At 41.8% G+C, this 13,946-nt stretch overlaps 1 long non-coding RNA gene across 2 annotated transcripts in view; it reads right to left on the bottom strand.

Moving 5' to 3' along the window:
* Positions 1–1,151: 1,151 nt before the first annotated feature.
* The window catches only part of LOC134339153 (uncharacterized), a 28,833-nt gene continuing 16,038 nt past the window's right edge, over positions 1,152–13,946 (bottom strand). The window contains exon 3 of one of the 2 annotated variants that reach the window (XR_010016353.1): positions 1,152–1,568. This is a non-coding gene — a long non-coding RNA (uncharacterized LOC134339153). Of the gene's footprint in view, positions 1,569–2,015; positions 3,031–13,946 lie in introns of those variants that run through there. The other variant, XR_010016352.1, reaches the window with a different exon arrangement.

Raw genomic sequence — 13,946 nt, forward strand, 5'->3', positions numbered from 1 at the left:
GCCACAATTATTCACAATCTATTTCAATGATTTTCCTGAGAGAACCAAGCAGAATGTTTCTAAGTTTGCAGGTGACATGAAACTATGTGGGAATGCGAACAGCAATGAGAATGTGAGGAGGTTGCCAGGGGATACAGACCAGCCCAGTGAGCAACAGCACTGGAGTACCATATGGAGTACGGTGAGACTATCTACTTCAGTAACAAAAGACAGGAATAGGGAGTATTGTTTAAATGATGAAAGACTGAGAACCCCTACTGTTCAAAGGGACCAGAACCCTTATACACAAGCCACTGAAAGCTAACATGCAAATTTAGCAGTCTAGTTAGGAGAGAAATAGTATATTGCCATTCATTACAAGAGGATTTGATACAAGGGTAAAATTTTTTACCTCATTTAGACTTGTATTCTAGAGAGTTTAATCCTCATTGAAATGTACAAGATTCCATTCAAGCTTGACAGAGTGGATGGAGGAAGGATATTTCTGACCAATGAGTCTGAAACCAGTGTCACAGTCTCAGGCTACTTCCACACTACGCTGGATAATTTTGAAAACAAAGCTTTTTCTCTTCATTTTGACTCTCTGTCCACACTAAAACGGTGTTTTCATCCCCTGAAAATGGAGATTTTCAGAAACGGTCTCCAGAGTGAATAAATCTGAAAATGCCTAATATCCGTTGTAGTGTGTACGGGGTACCTGGAGCTTTTTAAAACCGCTGTCATGATGTGTCGGAGCAGATGGCGGCAGCCCGGCATTTCATTGTTTTCTTATTATTATTATTACTATTTTACTGTCACCAAACAATTGATCCTAGAGCGTACAATCATCACAGCGATATTTGATTCTGCGCTTCACAGAACCTAACAATTTCAGAACAGACGCCGAGACTGAAGCCAGAAGAGTTAGAAATATACTCACCAAATACTTTAACCCATAGCTTATTGAATAAGTAAGTATACTCACTTTGTCCTGTTTTCTGTCCTTGCTTGTATGAAGGTGGTTTACCTATTTATGCAAGTACTTTTCTGACAATAGATGTGTAACAGCCTAATGTAACATTGTATGGAAATACGAGATAACACTGATGCAGACATGTTTTATACACTTAACAAGGTGCTTTATTAATGCAACAGAGTTAGTCAGTTTTTCAATGTTCGTCGTCAGCCGGGTCATACCGTCCGTGAACTCCCTGTCGGTTGCCTCCATACGCTCCAGTATTTGTATTTTTTTTGGTTTAAGTCCTCCTGCGCGAGAGCCGAGAGCAATTCCTTTTAAGTTTTTCTACTCTGTAACTGGACAAAAGCACACTAAGTATACAGTTTCCTCTTTACTTGTTTTCTGTGTGTCCTGCACGTGCCCAGTAGAGGAGAATTGCCCAAATATCCGTGTTAGTGTGGATAGAAATATTTTGAAAAACGCTTAGTGTGTATGCCTGTCGTTTTTACTCGAAACTGGCGTTTTCAAAATTATCCGGCGTAGTGTGGACGTAGCCTCAGATTAAAGGGTAGGTCATTTAGGATTGAAGTGGGGAGAAATTTCTTCATTCAGATGCAGATAGTTTTGTTTCCTGGAAAGGCGAGAAGCTCAGTCATCAATTGTATTCAAAGCAGAGACTGCATATTTAGAGAAACAAACAATGCTTTGACCCCAGCATCTGCAGAGTACTTTGAGTTTAATGGAACAGGTAAATGGTGTTTAAACTGGAAGATCAGCCATGATATTGTGAAGAGGCCAAGAGGCTTCAGGCCTATTCCTGCTTCTGTTTCTTACTCCCTCATGTTCCATTACTTCAGTTAGCCGGGGCTGGATCACTTGTTGAATTTTTATTCTTCAAAGGAATGCATAATCATTAAAAATTATGCATTAGTTATCATATTGACTAGATAAAACTGACCTGTTTTAAATCATACTATTATTTACTACTATTTGTTATTTAACTAGTAGTAAAAATTACTACTGTAATTTGCTTTGTTTAGATTCACTACCATAGAATTAGAAAGACGACAGCCACCATGTTTTCAAATTTAGGAAATTATATTACATTATAAAAATGATATATGCTGGAAATGCTCAGGAGTTTAGGCAACATCTGTAGAGAAAGAAACGAGAGTTAATGTTTTCAGGTTGCCAGTACATTCTTTGCCACATCAAAAATTTTAATGTAAGACTTTTTACCCTTTCTTTTCAAATGTCAAAAAATAACAGCCTAATTGTAGTCATTGACCTAGATTGTTGACAGTAGTTAAGTTACTGGCAAGGCTATTGGATCAATGATCGAGAGAAGCAAGTTCAAATCCTACAGTAGTAACTGGGATATTTTAATTCAAGTGATTCAATAAATCTGGAGTTGAAAAATAAAAAAAAACAACTGGATACATTAATTATAAACATGAAACTACAAGATGGCGATTAGTTCTCCTTTATCCTTCAAGGAAGGACTGCTGTCATTCTGGCTTGGCTGACTCCAGACCAATCAATGTGCTGGACCCATAATTACCCTCTCAGTTCAGAGGCAAGTATGGCTTTACCAGGAATGTCCAAATCAGGAGGATAAAACAAAATTTTTAAAAAAGATGCTTTCTGAGTATTTCCAGTATTTTGTTTCAAATTCCCCACACTTGTAGTATTTTCTTTTTGGATCACTATTAAATTACTGCCTCTTCTTTTCCAGGAATTCCCACACGAAAGAAACATAGTTCCTCTATCGCATGCAATTTGCATTTCTCTCTTATTAATGCTCACTTTTCATTGCTTTCTGTTTTCTCCCTTGTTGTTAAGATATTTACTAAACTTAACTCCACAGATGCATCTCTTTTCTTACTGAATGCCTCACTGAATTTTTCCACTTAGATTCCAGCTGAAGTTGCAGCCTCATGAAACGCACACTCAGAGTCATGCATCAATACACACAGGCTGTTGTACTCTCTCTCCAGCAGCAGTGACATGGTCTGTCTCAAAGCTAAATCCTCAGTCTTTCATCCTTGATCACATCCATCATTTCAACAAAAGACCATTTCCTCAGCGTTCATCTGTCAAAAAATATGAAAGGTCATTTAAGACCATAAAAACATAGAAGCAGAATTAGGCCATCCTATAAATCTGGAGTTAGCAATAAAAATCAACTGAGTTCATTAATTATAAATATGAAACTACTAAAATGCTAGTAGTTCACGTTTATCCTTCAAGGAAGGAATGCTGTCATTCTGGCCTGTCTGACTCCAGACCAATCAATGTGTTGGACCCATAATCACCCTCTCAGGACAAATAATAAATGCAGGCTCCAGCAGGAATGTCCAAATCAGAAGGATAAAAGAAAATTTAAAAAAGGATGCTTGCTGAATATTTCCAGGTTCGTCCCTCCCCCTCCCAGTTTCACCTCCTATCAGCTTGTGTTTCTCTCTCCCCTCCCCACACCTTTTAAATCTACTCCTCATCTCTTTTTCTCCAGTCCTGCCGAAGGTTCTCAGCCCGAAACGTCGACTGTACTTTTTTCCATAGATGCTGCCTGGCCTGCTGAGTTCCTCCAGCATTTTGTGTGCATTGTTTGAGTAGTTCCAGCATTTTATTTCAAATTCCCAAGCCTGCTCTGTATCCCACCATGGCTGACTTATTATCCCTCTCAATGCCATTCTTCACCCTTCTCCCCATAACCTTTGATGCCCTGACTAATCAAGAACCCATCAACCTCCGCTTTAAATATACCAAGTGACCTCGCCTCCACAGATGTCTGTTGCAATGAATTCCACAGATACACCACCCTCTAGCTAAAGAAATTCCTCCTCATCTCTGCTCTAAATTGATGTCCCTCTATTCTGAGTATGTGCATTCTGGTCCCAGGTTCCCCCACTATATGAAACTTCCTCCCCACATCCACTCTATTCAGGCCTTTCAAATTTCGATAGGTTTCAATGAGACCTCATTCTTCTCAACTCCAGCGTGTACAGCCCTGCACATATGTAAACCTTTTCACTCTCAGAATCTCTGCACAAGGACTCCCAAGTCCCTTTGCACCTCTCATTTCTGATATTTTTCATATATAAATATATTCCATTTGCCACTTTTTCCCCCATTCTCCCAACTGGTCTACAGCCTTTTGCAGACTCCCTGCTTTCTCAACACTACCTACCCCTCCACCTATCTCTGTATCATCTGCAAACTTGGCCACAAAGTTATCAAATCCATCATTGAATCATTAACCTACTGTACAATATGAAAAGCAGTCCCAACACTGACTTTCTCCTTTGTCCATCTTGCCTGTTATTTCCTCAAAGATTTCCAGCTGATTTGTCAGGCAAAATTTCCTTTTAAGGCCCATTTTATTATGTGCCTCCAAGTATCCTGAGACTTTGTCCTTAATAATGGATTCCAATACCTTCCCTACCACTGAAGTCAGGCTAACTGGCCTATAATTTCCTTTTTTTCTGTCTCTCACCCTTCTTAAAGAGCGGAGTGACATTCACAACTTTCCAGTCCCCTCATATTATGGTTTCTGCCTCTTAAGGGTTCATTTACCTTAAGCTTCCGAATCAAAACTGGGTTATTACATAAGACATATTGCCATTCCCCCAGTGGACTCAACCACAAGCTGCTCTGAAAAGCCATTTTGTAGGCATTCTACAAATTGCATCTCTGGGGATCCAGCACCAAAATGATTTTCCCCAATTTACCTGCACATTGAAATCGCCGATGACTGTCATAACATTGCCCTTTTTATATACCTTTTCCATGTCCCATTGTAATTTGTATTCCACATCCTGGCTACTGCTTGGAGGCCTGTACATAATCCCATCAGGGTCATTTTACTTTTGCAGTTTCTTAACTCTACCCACAGGGATTCGACATCTTCTGATCCTATGTCACATCTTTCTAAGGATTTGATTTCATTTCTTAACCAACAAAGCCACCCCACTCCCTTTGTCCTACTGCCTGTCCTTTTGATACAATGTGAACAGATCTCAACTAGGATCTTTCAGCCATCTCTCAGTCATACTTGCCAATCTCTAATAGCACTACAAGATCATCTACCTTATTTTGTATACTGTGTGCATTCAAATACAACACCTTCAGTCCTGTACTTGTCACCCTTTTCAATTTTGCCCCCAAGTTACGCTTCAACTGATTCCACTGACTGCAATTTTGATCTGTCCTTCCTCACAGTCTCACTACACACTACATCTACTTTTACCTATATCAACTACCCCCACAGCCCTATCATTCCAGTTCCCATTCTCCTGCCAGATTAATTTAAACTCTCCCCAACAGTTCTAACAAATCTGCCCATGAGGATATTGGTCTCCACACCCCAACCCCCGGTTCAGGTGTAACCCATCCTTATTGCACAGGTCATACCTTCCCTGGAAGAGATCCTAATGATCCCAAAATTTGAAACCCTGCACCACCCCCCCCCCGAACCAGTTCCTCAACCACACATTCATCTTCCAAATCATCCTCTTCTTCCCTCACTGCGGTATGCACAAACAGCAATCCAGAGATTACTACCCTGGAGGACCCGATTTTCAGCTTTCTACCTAACTCCCTATATTCTCTTTTCAGGACTTCCTCCCTGAAGAGGTAATCTCGGTTTCTCTCCCCACAGAGACTAATTTCCCTGATGAGTTTTCGCAACATTTACAGTTTTTATATCTAATTTCCAGCACCTCCCGTACTTTGACTTTAAATTATATTATGTTTTGACTTCCACAAAAAGAGTATAAAATTACTCGTCGTCGTCGTGGCTATCCCTTGAGGTCGAGGATGATGGTCTTTGTTCTGAAGAAGTGGCCCACAGAGTGAAGACGACTGTATGTGTATGTGTTTAACGTGTTGTTGATGTTGCACTCTAAGATGCACACGATACTTCACAAGTCAACCAACTGATTCCAATGGCATGGAAACCACGACGATTGGAGCTGATGGATTTGTTGCAGCCTTCATCCGCCTTCACAGCCGTTCAGTTCGAAGTAACTTCGTCCACCTGTTCCACCGTTGAGGTCTTGGTTAGATTGTTCTTTGTCAGGGACCTCACCCTCGACCTTACCGCCATGGGTGACCCTGCCAGGAGCATAGCTCCAGATGGCATTGCTCTCGGGATCACAGGACCACACAAGCTTCTCCACCACGACAAGGTGACAATCCACAGAATAAAATTGCTAACCAACCCTGGTATTGCATAATACTACATTCAGTGGCCACCTTATTAGCTATACCTGTACACCTGCTTATTAATACAAATATCTAGTCAGCCAATCATGTAGCAGCAACTAATACATAAAAGCATGCAGACATGGTCAAGAGATTGAGTTGTTGTTAAGACCAAACATCAGAATGGGAAGAAATATGATCCAAGTGATTTTGACCATTGAATGATCGTTGGTGCCAAGCAGGGTTGTCTGAGGATCTCAGAAACTGTAAACCTAGCACTACCTTCCACTTAATCTCAAAATGTCCTTTCACATTAGCATGCCCCAGTTTGACTTCACTGTCCTCCAAATCCTTCTCCAATACACACACACAAAGTACTCGTTTAGTACCTCGGCCGTTAGCTCTGACCCAAAGTATAAATTCTCTCCATTATCCTTGAGTGAACCTATCCTCTCCTTATTTATCCTCTCTTTCTTAATAAGTGCAAAATGCCTTGGTATTCTCTTTGACCCTGCTTGCCAAGAACATCTCTTGACCTACCTTGACATTCCTAATTGCCTGTTTGAGTACTTTACTGCTAAATTTATATTCCACAAGAGCCCAATCTGACTTTAGCTTACTTTTCTCTTTAGGATGTCCCTGATCATGCAAGGTTTCACTACCTTCCCGTCCTTGCCCTTCCTCCTCACCGGAATCCTTAACTCTGATTTTTAAACAACTCTCACATGTCATATATGGACTTGCCGGACAGCAGCTCTCCCAATCAATACCCCTTAGCTCCTGTGTTATCCGGTCATAATTTGTTCCACCCCAATTTAGTACCTTCCCTCAAGTTCCAATTTTATCCTTACTCATAACGGTCTGTCTTATTTGTATTTCACCAACCAATCAACATATTAAGGAACTCAATGCACATAAAAACTACAGGGTTTAATTATTATTCGCTGTGTAGAACTAAACCAAATGAATCACTGAATGCGAAAACCATGGCACATCATGGTAGCGTTGTGGTTAGCACGACGCTATTACAGCGCAGGGTGTCGGAGTTCAGCATTCATTTCTGGCGCTGTCTGTACTCAGTTTGTACTTTCTCACCGTGACCACACAGGTTTCCTCCAGCTACTCTGGTTTCCTCCCCCAGTCCAAGGATGGAGCGACTGGTTGGCTAATTGGTCATTGTAAATTGCCTTGTGTTTATCCCAGGGTTAAATAGGTGGATCGCTGCATGTCATGGCTTGTTGGGCCTGTTCCACACCTTATCTCTTAATAAATAAAAAGAGATAAATAGAACAGCTTGTGGTCATTTCCAGTAGTCGTTATGAAGCTGCTGATCATGCACAGTGATAATGCAGGATCTAAGACCAATCTGATAGCCCTCCGTTGTCTAGAATAACAGGCTTGGTTATTGGATATTGCCAGCTTCATTTCCTCATTTTATTTACTCACACCAATCGTTAAGGCTACACTATTACCCTGAAACCCAATCCCAAGTATCCCTGTTTAATAATGTTGCTGGCATAGACGATGATAGCACAATTGCTGACAGTTAACTTTGATTAATGACTTTTCAAACTCTATTATTAATAATTAATTATAGAACTTAAAGGGGTCAAATGATCAGAAATACTGCAGTAATGCCTTCAATGAAGGTTTCACAAGAAGATTTTAGGGGATAAGAGCAGTTGAGTCTCAAATTTACAAAGGAATATTGATCAAAAGATCTTATGTTGAGATTTTTGTCTGCAACATTAATTATTAAAAATAATGGCAAATATTTTCGACTAAAGGTAACATCAGAAACAAGAACCCTTGCATTATTTTTATCAAGATCTCACCTGTTTCTAACATCTTTTATCCAAAAATTCCAATGAAAATTCACCAATATGAAATATTATCTTTGCTTCCTGAGCTGCTGAATGTTCCGTTATTTTCTAAATTAAATCCAACAGGTTTAAGGTTGATTTTGTACAATATACAACTGTGGACAAAATGTGGCTAGTTTGATAATCCTGTCTTGGCTGTTCCAAAGTCTCTGATGCAGATTAGGCAGTAGCACTTTAGGCTAACTTAATTATTCACCCATCAAACCCCAACAGGCCAATATTACTGAACTCTTCACTGGATTTTATCCAGAAATTCTTACTGGGGGTCGAGCTGCACAGTGTAGAGGATGAGGCTTCATGGGTTATGAAAAATTGCCAGACTTCATTTTATGGCAAGTTATGGTTATTCATTATCACTTAATAAGGGACATAACTTAGAAATTAAGTCTGGCAAGTTTTTGATAACTCAATCCTGCACACCAGCAGGTTTGTGAGTTCTGCTGTTGTCTGTTGGATCTATGGGTCTTGGCAATGACACTGACTCCTTTGCTCTTCCTCAACATCTTTTAATTCCTCTTGAGTGGCCAGACAAAGTACAGGTAATGCTTTCCATCTCCACTCATGCGTAAGTGTATGAGTCCTGCATAGGTATATGAAATTACAAAAATGATTCCTGGATTGAAAGGCTTGGCATATGAAGAGTGCTTGATGGCTCTGGGCCTGTACTCACCGGAATTCAGAAGAATGAGGGATGATCTTATTAAGACCTATCGAATATTGAAAGGCCTCGATAAAGTGGATGTGGAGAAGGTGTTTCCTATGGTGGGAGAGTCTATGGTGGGACACAGTCTCAGAATAGAGGGGTGTCCTTTCAGAATGGAGATGAGGAGGAATTTCCTTAGCCAGAGAGTGATGAATCTGTGGAATTCATTGCCACAGGCAGCCGTGGAGGCCAAGCCTTTACGTATATTTAAGGCAGAGGTTGATAGATTCTTGGTCAGCCAGGGCATGAAGAGATACAGGGATAAGGTAAGAGACTGGGGCTGGGAGGAATATAGTATCATCCATGATGAAATGCCAGAGCAGACTCGATGGGTCAAATGGCCTCATTTTTCTCCTGTATCTTATGTCTTATGGTCTATGGTCTTATTGTGTTCTCTAGACTAAGGAATACAACTTGAAACTGTATCCTTCTGATTCATAAGCAAGCGTCTCCAACAGATTGATAAAATAAAATTAATACATAGGAAAAAAGTTTTGTTAATGTCTCCCACATTGGTTGAAGATTTAAATAACCAAGCATAACCAAAGAAGCTAGGTTAATTAACCACACTACGTCCAAGCTGGTTATCACTCAGTTAGTAGAATGTGCAATAACTAGTAATCTTAGATCACAAGAACACAAGACATAGGTCATTTGGCCCATTGAGTCTATTCTGCCATTTCAGCATCGCTGATCTATTTTTTTTCCTCTCAGCCCCAATCTCCTTTCTTCTCCCCATATCTCTTCATGGCCTGACTGATCAAGAATCTATCAACCTCTGCCCTCCATAGCTGCCTGTGGCAAAGATTTCCACAGATTCATTACTCTTGCAAGTAGAAAGTGATCATTTCCAAATGCGGTACCTCTATGACCATACCTGCAATCTTGTCTTATAGAGCAAGAAGGACAAGGGCAACAGCTGTATGGGAGCACCACCATCACTACCGCCAGGGACACCTCTTACTTAACCTCCATCCTGAATCGGAGTATATATTGCTATGCCCTCACTGGGTCCGAGTCCTGAGTTAGCACTCCAGCAGCACTATGTGAGTACCTTCACCAGAGGGAATGCAGGTGATTCAACAAGATGGCTCATTACCACCAAGGTTAAATAGGCAAGAGAAATTAATACCAGCCTGCTCAACAAAATCCATATTCCCCAAATGAACAAATAAAGATTCTACAAAATTCTATAAAAGAATGGAGCTACTGTATATATCAGGGCTGTGACAATCAGACTTTAATAAACTGTTGTGTGGACTATGGCTCGTTGGCTTTGGAGGAGGTAGATGGGTTAGAGGAAGAATCAGAAGTGACTGCACACATGCTATAGATACAGTGCCTGTAAAAATATTCCCCCCCCCAGAAGTTTTCATGTTTCAACACAACATCTGCGGTAATGAATTCCACAAATTCGCTGTCCTTTAGCTTAAGAAATTCTTCATCTCTGTTCTAAATGGACATCCCTATATTCTGAGGCTGTGCTCTCTGATCCTAAACTCTCTCACTGTAGGAAACGTCCTCTCCACATCCACTCTATCTGGGTCTTTAATACTGATACATCTGCTTTAGCTTCCCCCTCTCAAAGTGCAGGGTGAATTCTATCATATTATGATCACTGTCTCCTAAGTGTTCCTTTCCCTTAAGGTCGCTAATCAAATCTGGTTCATTACACAACACCCAATCCAGAACTGCCTTTCCTCCAGTAGGCTCAACCAAAAGCTGCTCTAAAAAGCCTTCTCATTGGCATTCTATAAATTGCATCTCTCAGGATCCAGCACCAACCTAATTAACCCAATCTACCTGTGCATTGATATCCCTATCACCATCGTAACATTGCCCTTTCTACATGTGTTTTCTATCTCCCGTTGTAATTTGTACCCCACATTCTGGCTACTGTTCAGAAGCCTGTATGTAATTCCCATCATGGTCTTTTTTCCTTTGCTGTTTCTTAACTCAACCCACAAAGATCCTACATCTTCTGATTCTGTGTCACCTCTTTCTAAGGATTTAATTTCATTTTTTTTTTACCAACCTTACCTCACTGTCTATTTCCTGTTCCCTTTTCTCAGTTGCTTCATCTCTGCTACATCTATTCCCAGGATGTGGCTTTCCTTTCAGGACATCAAAGATGTTGTCCTCTTTCAAAAAAATGGAGTTTCCTTTCCTCTGCACTGATGCTGCCCTCACCCGCATCTCCTTCATTTTCCGGACGTCCACTCTTACTCCATCTTCCCTCTGCCTTAACATGGATAGAGTTCCTCTTGTCCTTACCAGCCAGCCCATGAGACTGCACATCCAACACATCATTCACCGTAACTTCCACCATCTCCAAAGGGATCCTCCCACCAAACACATCTTTACCTCCCTCCAACTCTCCGTTTTCCACAGGGATCACCCCCTCCATGATTCCCTTGTCCGTTCATTCCTCCCAGCACTTATCCCTGCAAGCAGCCAAACAGTTATTCCTGCCCCTACACCTCCTCCCTCAGCTCCATTCAGGGCCCTAAACAGTCCTTCCAAGTGAGGCAATACTTCACCCATGAATCTGCAGGGGTTGTCTACTGTATCCGGTGCTCCCGATGAATCGACCTCTACATTGGTGAGACCCTTTGTAAATTAAGGGACCATTTCATCAAGCACCACCGCTCCATCTGTCAAAAGCAAAACTTCCTGTGGCTCAACATTTTAATTCTCATTCCCATTCCTGTTCTGACATGTCAGTCCGTGGCCTCCTCTTGTGCTACAATGAGACGACCCTCAGGGTGGAGGAGTGACACCTTATATTCTGCCTGGGTAGCCTCCATCCTGATGGCATGAACACCGATTTCTCCTTCCAGTAAAAAAAATTCTCTCACCATCCCCTCTTCTTCTATTCCCAACTCGTGCCTCTTACCTCTTACCTATGTGCCTATCATGTCTCCCATGACTTGTCTCCTCCTTCCCTTTCTCCTATGGTCCACTCTCATAGAATCATACAGAAGAACAGCACAGAAACAGGCCCTTCAACCCTTCTAGTCCATGTCAAAAACATTTATATTGCCTGCTCCCATCAACCTGCACTGGGACCATAGCCCTCCATACCCCTATAATCCATGTACCGATCCAAAGTTCTCTTCAATGATGAAATCGAGCTTGCATTTACTACTTGTGCTGACAGCTCATTCCACACTCTCACAACCCTCTGAGTGAAGAAGATTCCCCTAATGTCCCCCCTTAAACCTCTCACCTTTCATGCTTATCCCATGACCTCTGGTTGTAGTCCCACCCAACATCAGTGGAAAAAGCCTGCTTGCATTTACTCTTTCTATACCCCTTGCAATCCCTTTGCTCTCAACATATCTGTAGAATCCCATAGGATTCTCCCTTACCTTGACTGCTAGAGTAACCTCATGCCTTCTTTTAGCCTTCCTGATTTCTTTCTTAAGTATTCTCTTGCATTTCTTATACTCCATAAGCACCTACTATGTTCCTTCCTGCCTATACCTGCTATGCACCTCCTTTTTTCACTTAAGCAGGGTTTCAATATCTCTTGAAAACCAAGGTTCCTACATTAGTTATCTTTACCTTTTATTCTAACAGACACATACAAGCTCTGTACTCTCAAAATTTCATTTTTGAAGGCCTCCCACTTACCAAGCACACCTTTGCCAGAAAACAATCCACACCTGCCAGATCATTACAGGATACCATCAAAATTGGCATTCCTCTAATTTGGAATATCAACCCGTAGACCAGACCTATCTCTTTGCAGAGTGACTTTGAAACTAATGGCATTGTGGTCACTGGATCAAAGTTTTCCCTACACAAACTTCTGTCACCTGGCCTGTCTCATTCCCAAATAGCAGATTCCAGTATCACACACTCTCCCATTGGGACTTCTACAAACTGATGAAGTAAACTTTCCTGAACACATTTGACAAACTCTATCCCATCTAGACCTTTCACAGTATGGGATTCCCAATCAATATGTGGTAAGTTAAAATCATCTACTATAACAAACTTATGTTTCTTGAAGCAGTTTGCAATCCCTCTACAAATTTGTTCGTCTAAATCCCACGGACTGTTGGGTGGTCTGTAACAGAGCTCCATTAACATGGTCATACCTTTCTTATTTCTCAATTCCACCCATAATGTGTCACTAAGCAATTTCTAGTGTCCTGTCCCTCCTACAACCAAGTCTCACTTATGGGTCGATTCGAGCTGCTGATCCAGGCTCTGAGCCCATCAACATTTCCTGCAATACTTCTTGCATTGAAATATATGCAGTTCAGGACACTAGTCACACCACGCCCAACCTTTTGATTCCTGAGTTTGTGTAGGGTCTTACAAACATCTGCCTCCACAACATTTCCAGTAACCATTCCTGCACTCTCCCCCCGCAACTCTGGTTTAAACCCCACTGTACAGCATTAACCAACCTTCCCGTGAGGATGTTGGTCTCTCTCCAGTTCAGGTGCAATCCGTTCCTTCTGTACAGCCCCAATCTTCCCTGAAAGCGAGCCCAATTATCCACAAATCTTATGCCCTCCCTCCTACAGCAACTCCTTTGCCATGTGTTAAACTGTATAATCATCTTATTTCTGGCCTCACCAACACATGGCACAGGAAGAAATCCTGTGATCACAACCCTGGAGGTCCTGCCCTTTAACTTAGCACCTAACTCCCTGAACTCCCTGTGCAGAACCTCGTCACACATCCTACCCATGTCATTGGTACCTACATGGACCACACCCTGTAGCTGTTCAGACATCCATTTAAGAACTCCAAGGGCCCTGGCACCCAGGAGGCAACATACCATCCAGGTATCTCATTCTTGCCCACAGAACCTCCTGTCCATTCCCCTTACTAACAAATCCCCAATCACCACAGCTCACCTCTTCTTCCTCCTTCCTTTCTGAGTCACAGTGCCAGAGACCCAGCTCTTGTGTCTTTCCTCTGCTTGGTCATTCCTCCCCCCCCCCCAACCATATCCAAACCCCTGTCATTGAGGGGGTGGCCACAGGGGTACTCTGCACTGGCTCCTTAACCCCTTTCTCCTTCCTGACTGTTATCCAGTTTCCTGTGTCCTGCACCTTGTGTATAACTACTTCTCTATATGTCCTATCTATCACCTTCTCAGCCTCTCGAATGATCCGGAGTCCACCAATTCTAAATCAAGCTCCTTAACATGGAGTGTTAGAAGTTGCAGCTAGATGAGCTTCCTGCGGCTGTAGTT

The sequence above is a fragment of the Mobula hypostoma genome, chromosome 2 (genome assembly GCF_963921235.1).
Source record: "Mobula hypostoma chromosome 2, sMobHyp1.1, whole genome shotgun sequence".
Classification (NCBI taxonomy): Eukaryota; Metazoa; Chordata; class Chondrichthyes; order Myliobatiformes; family Myliobatidae; genus Mobula; species Mobula hypostoma.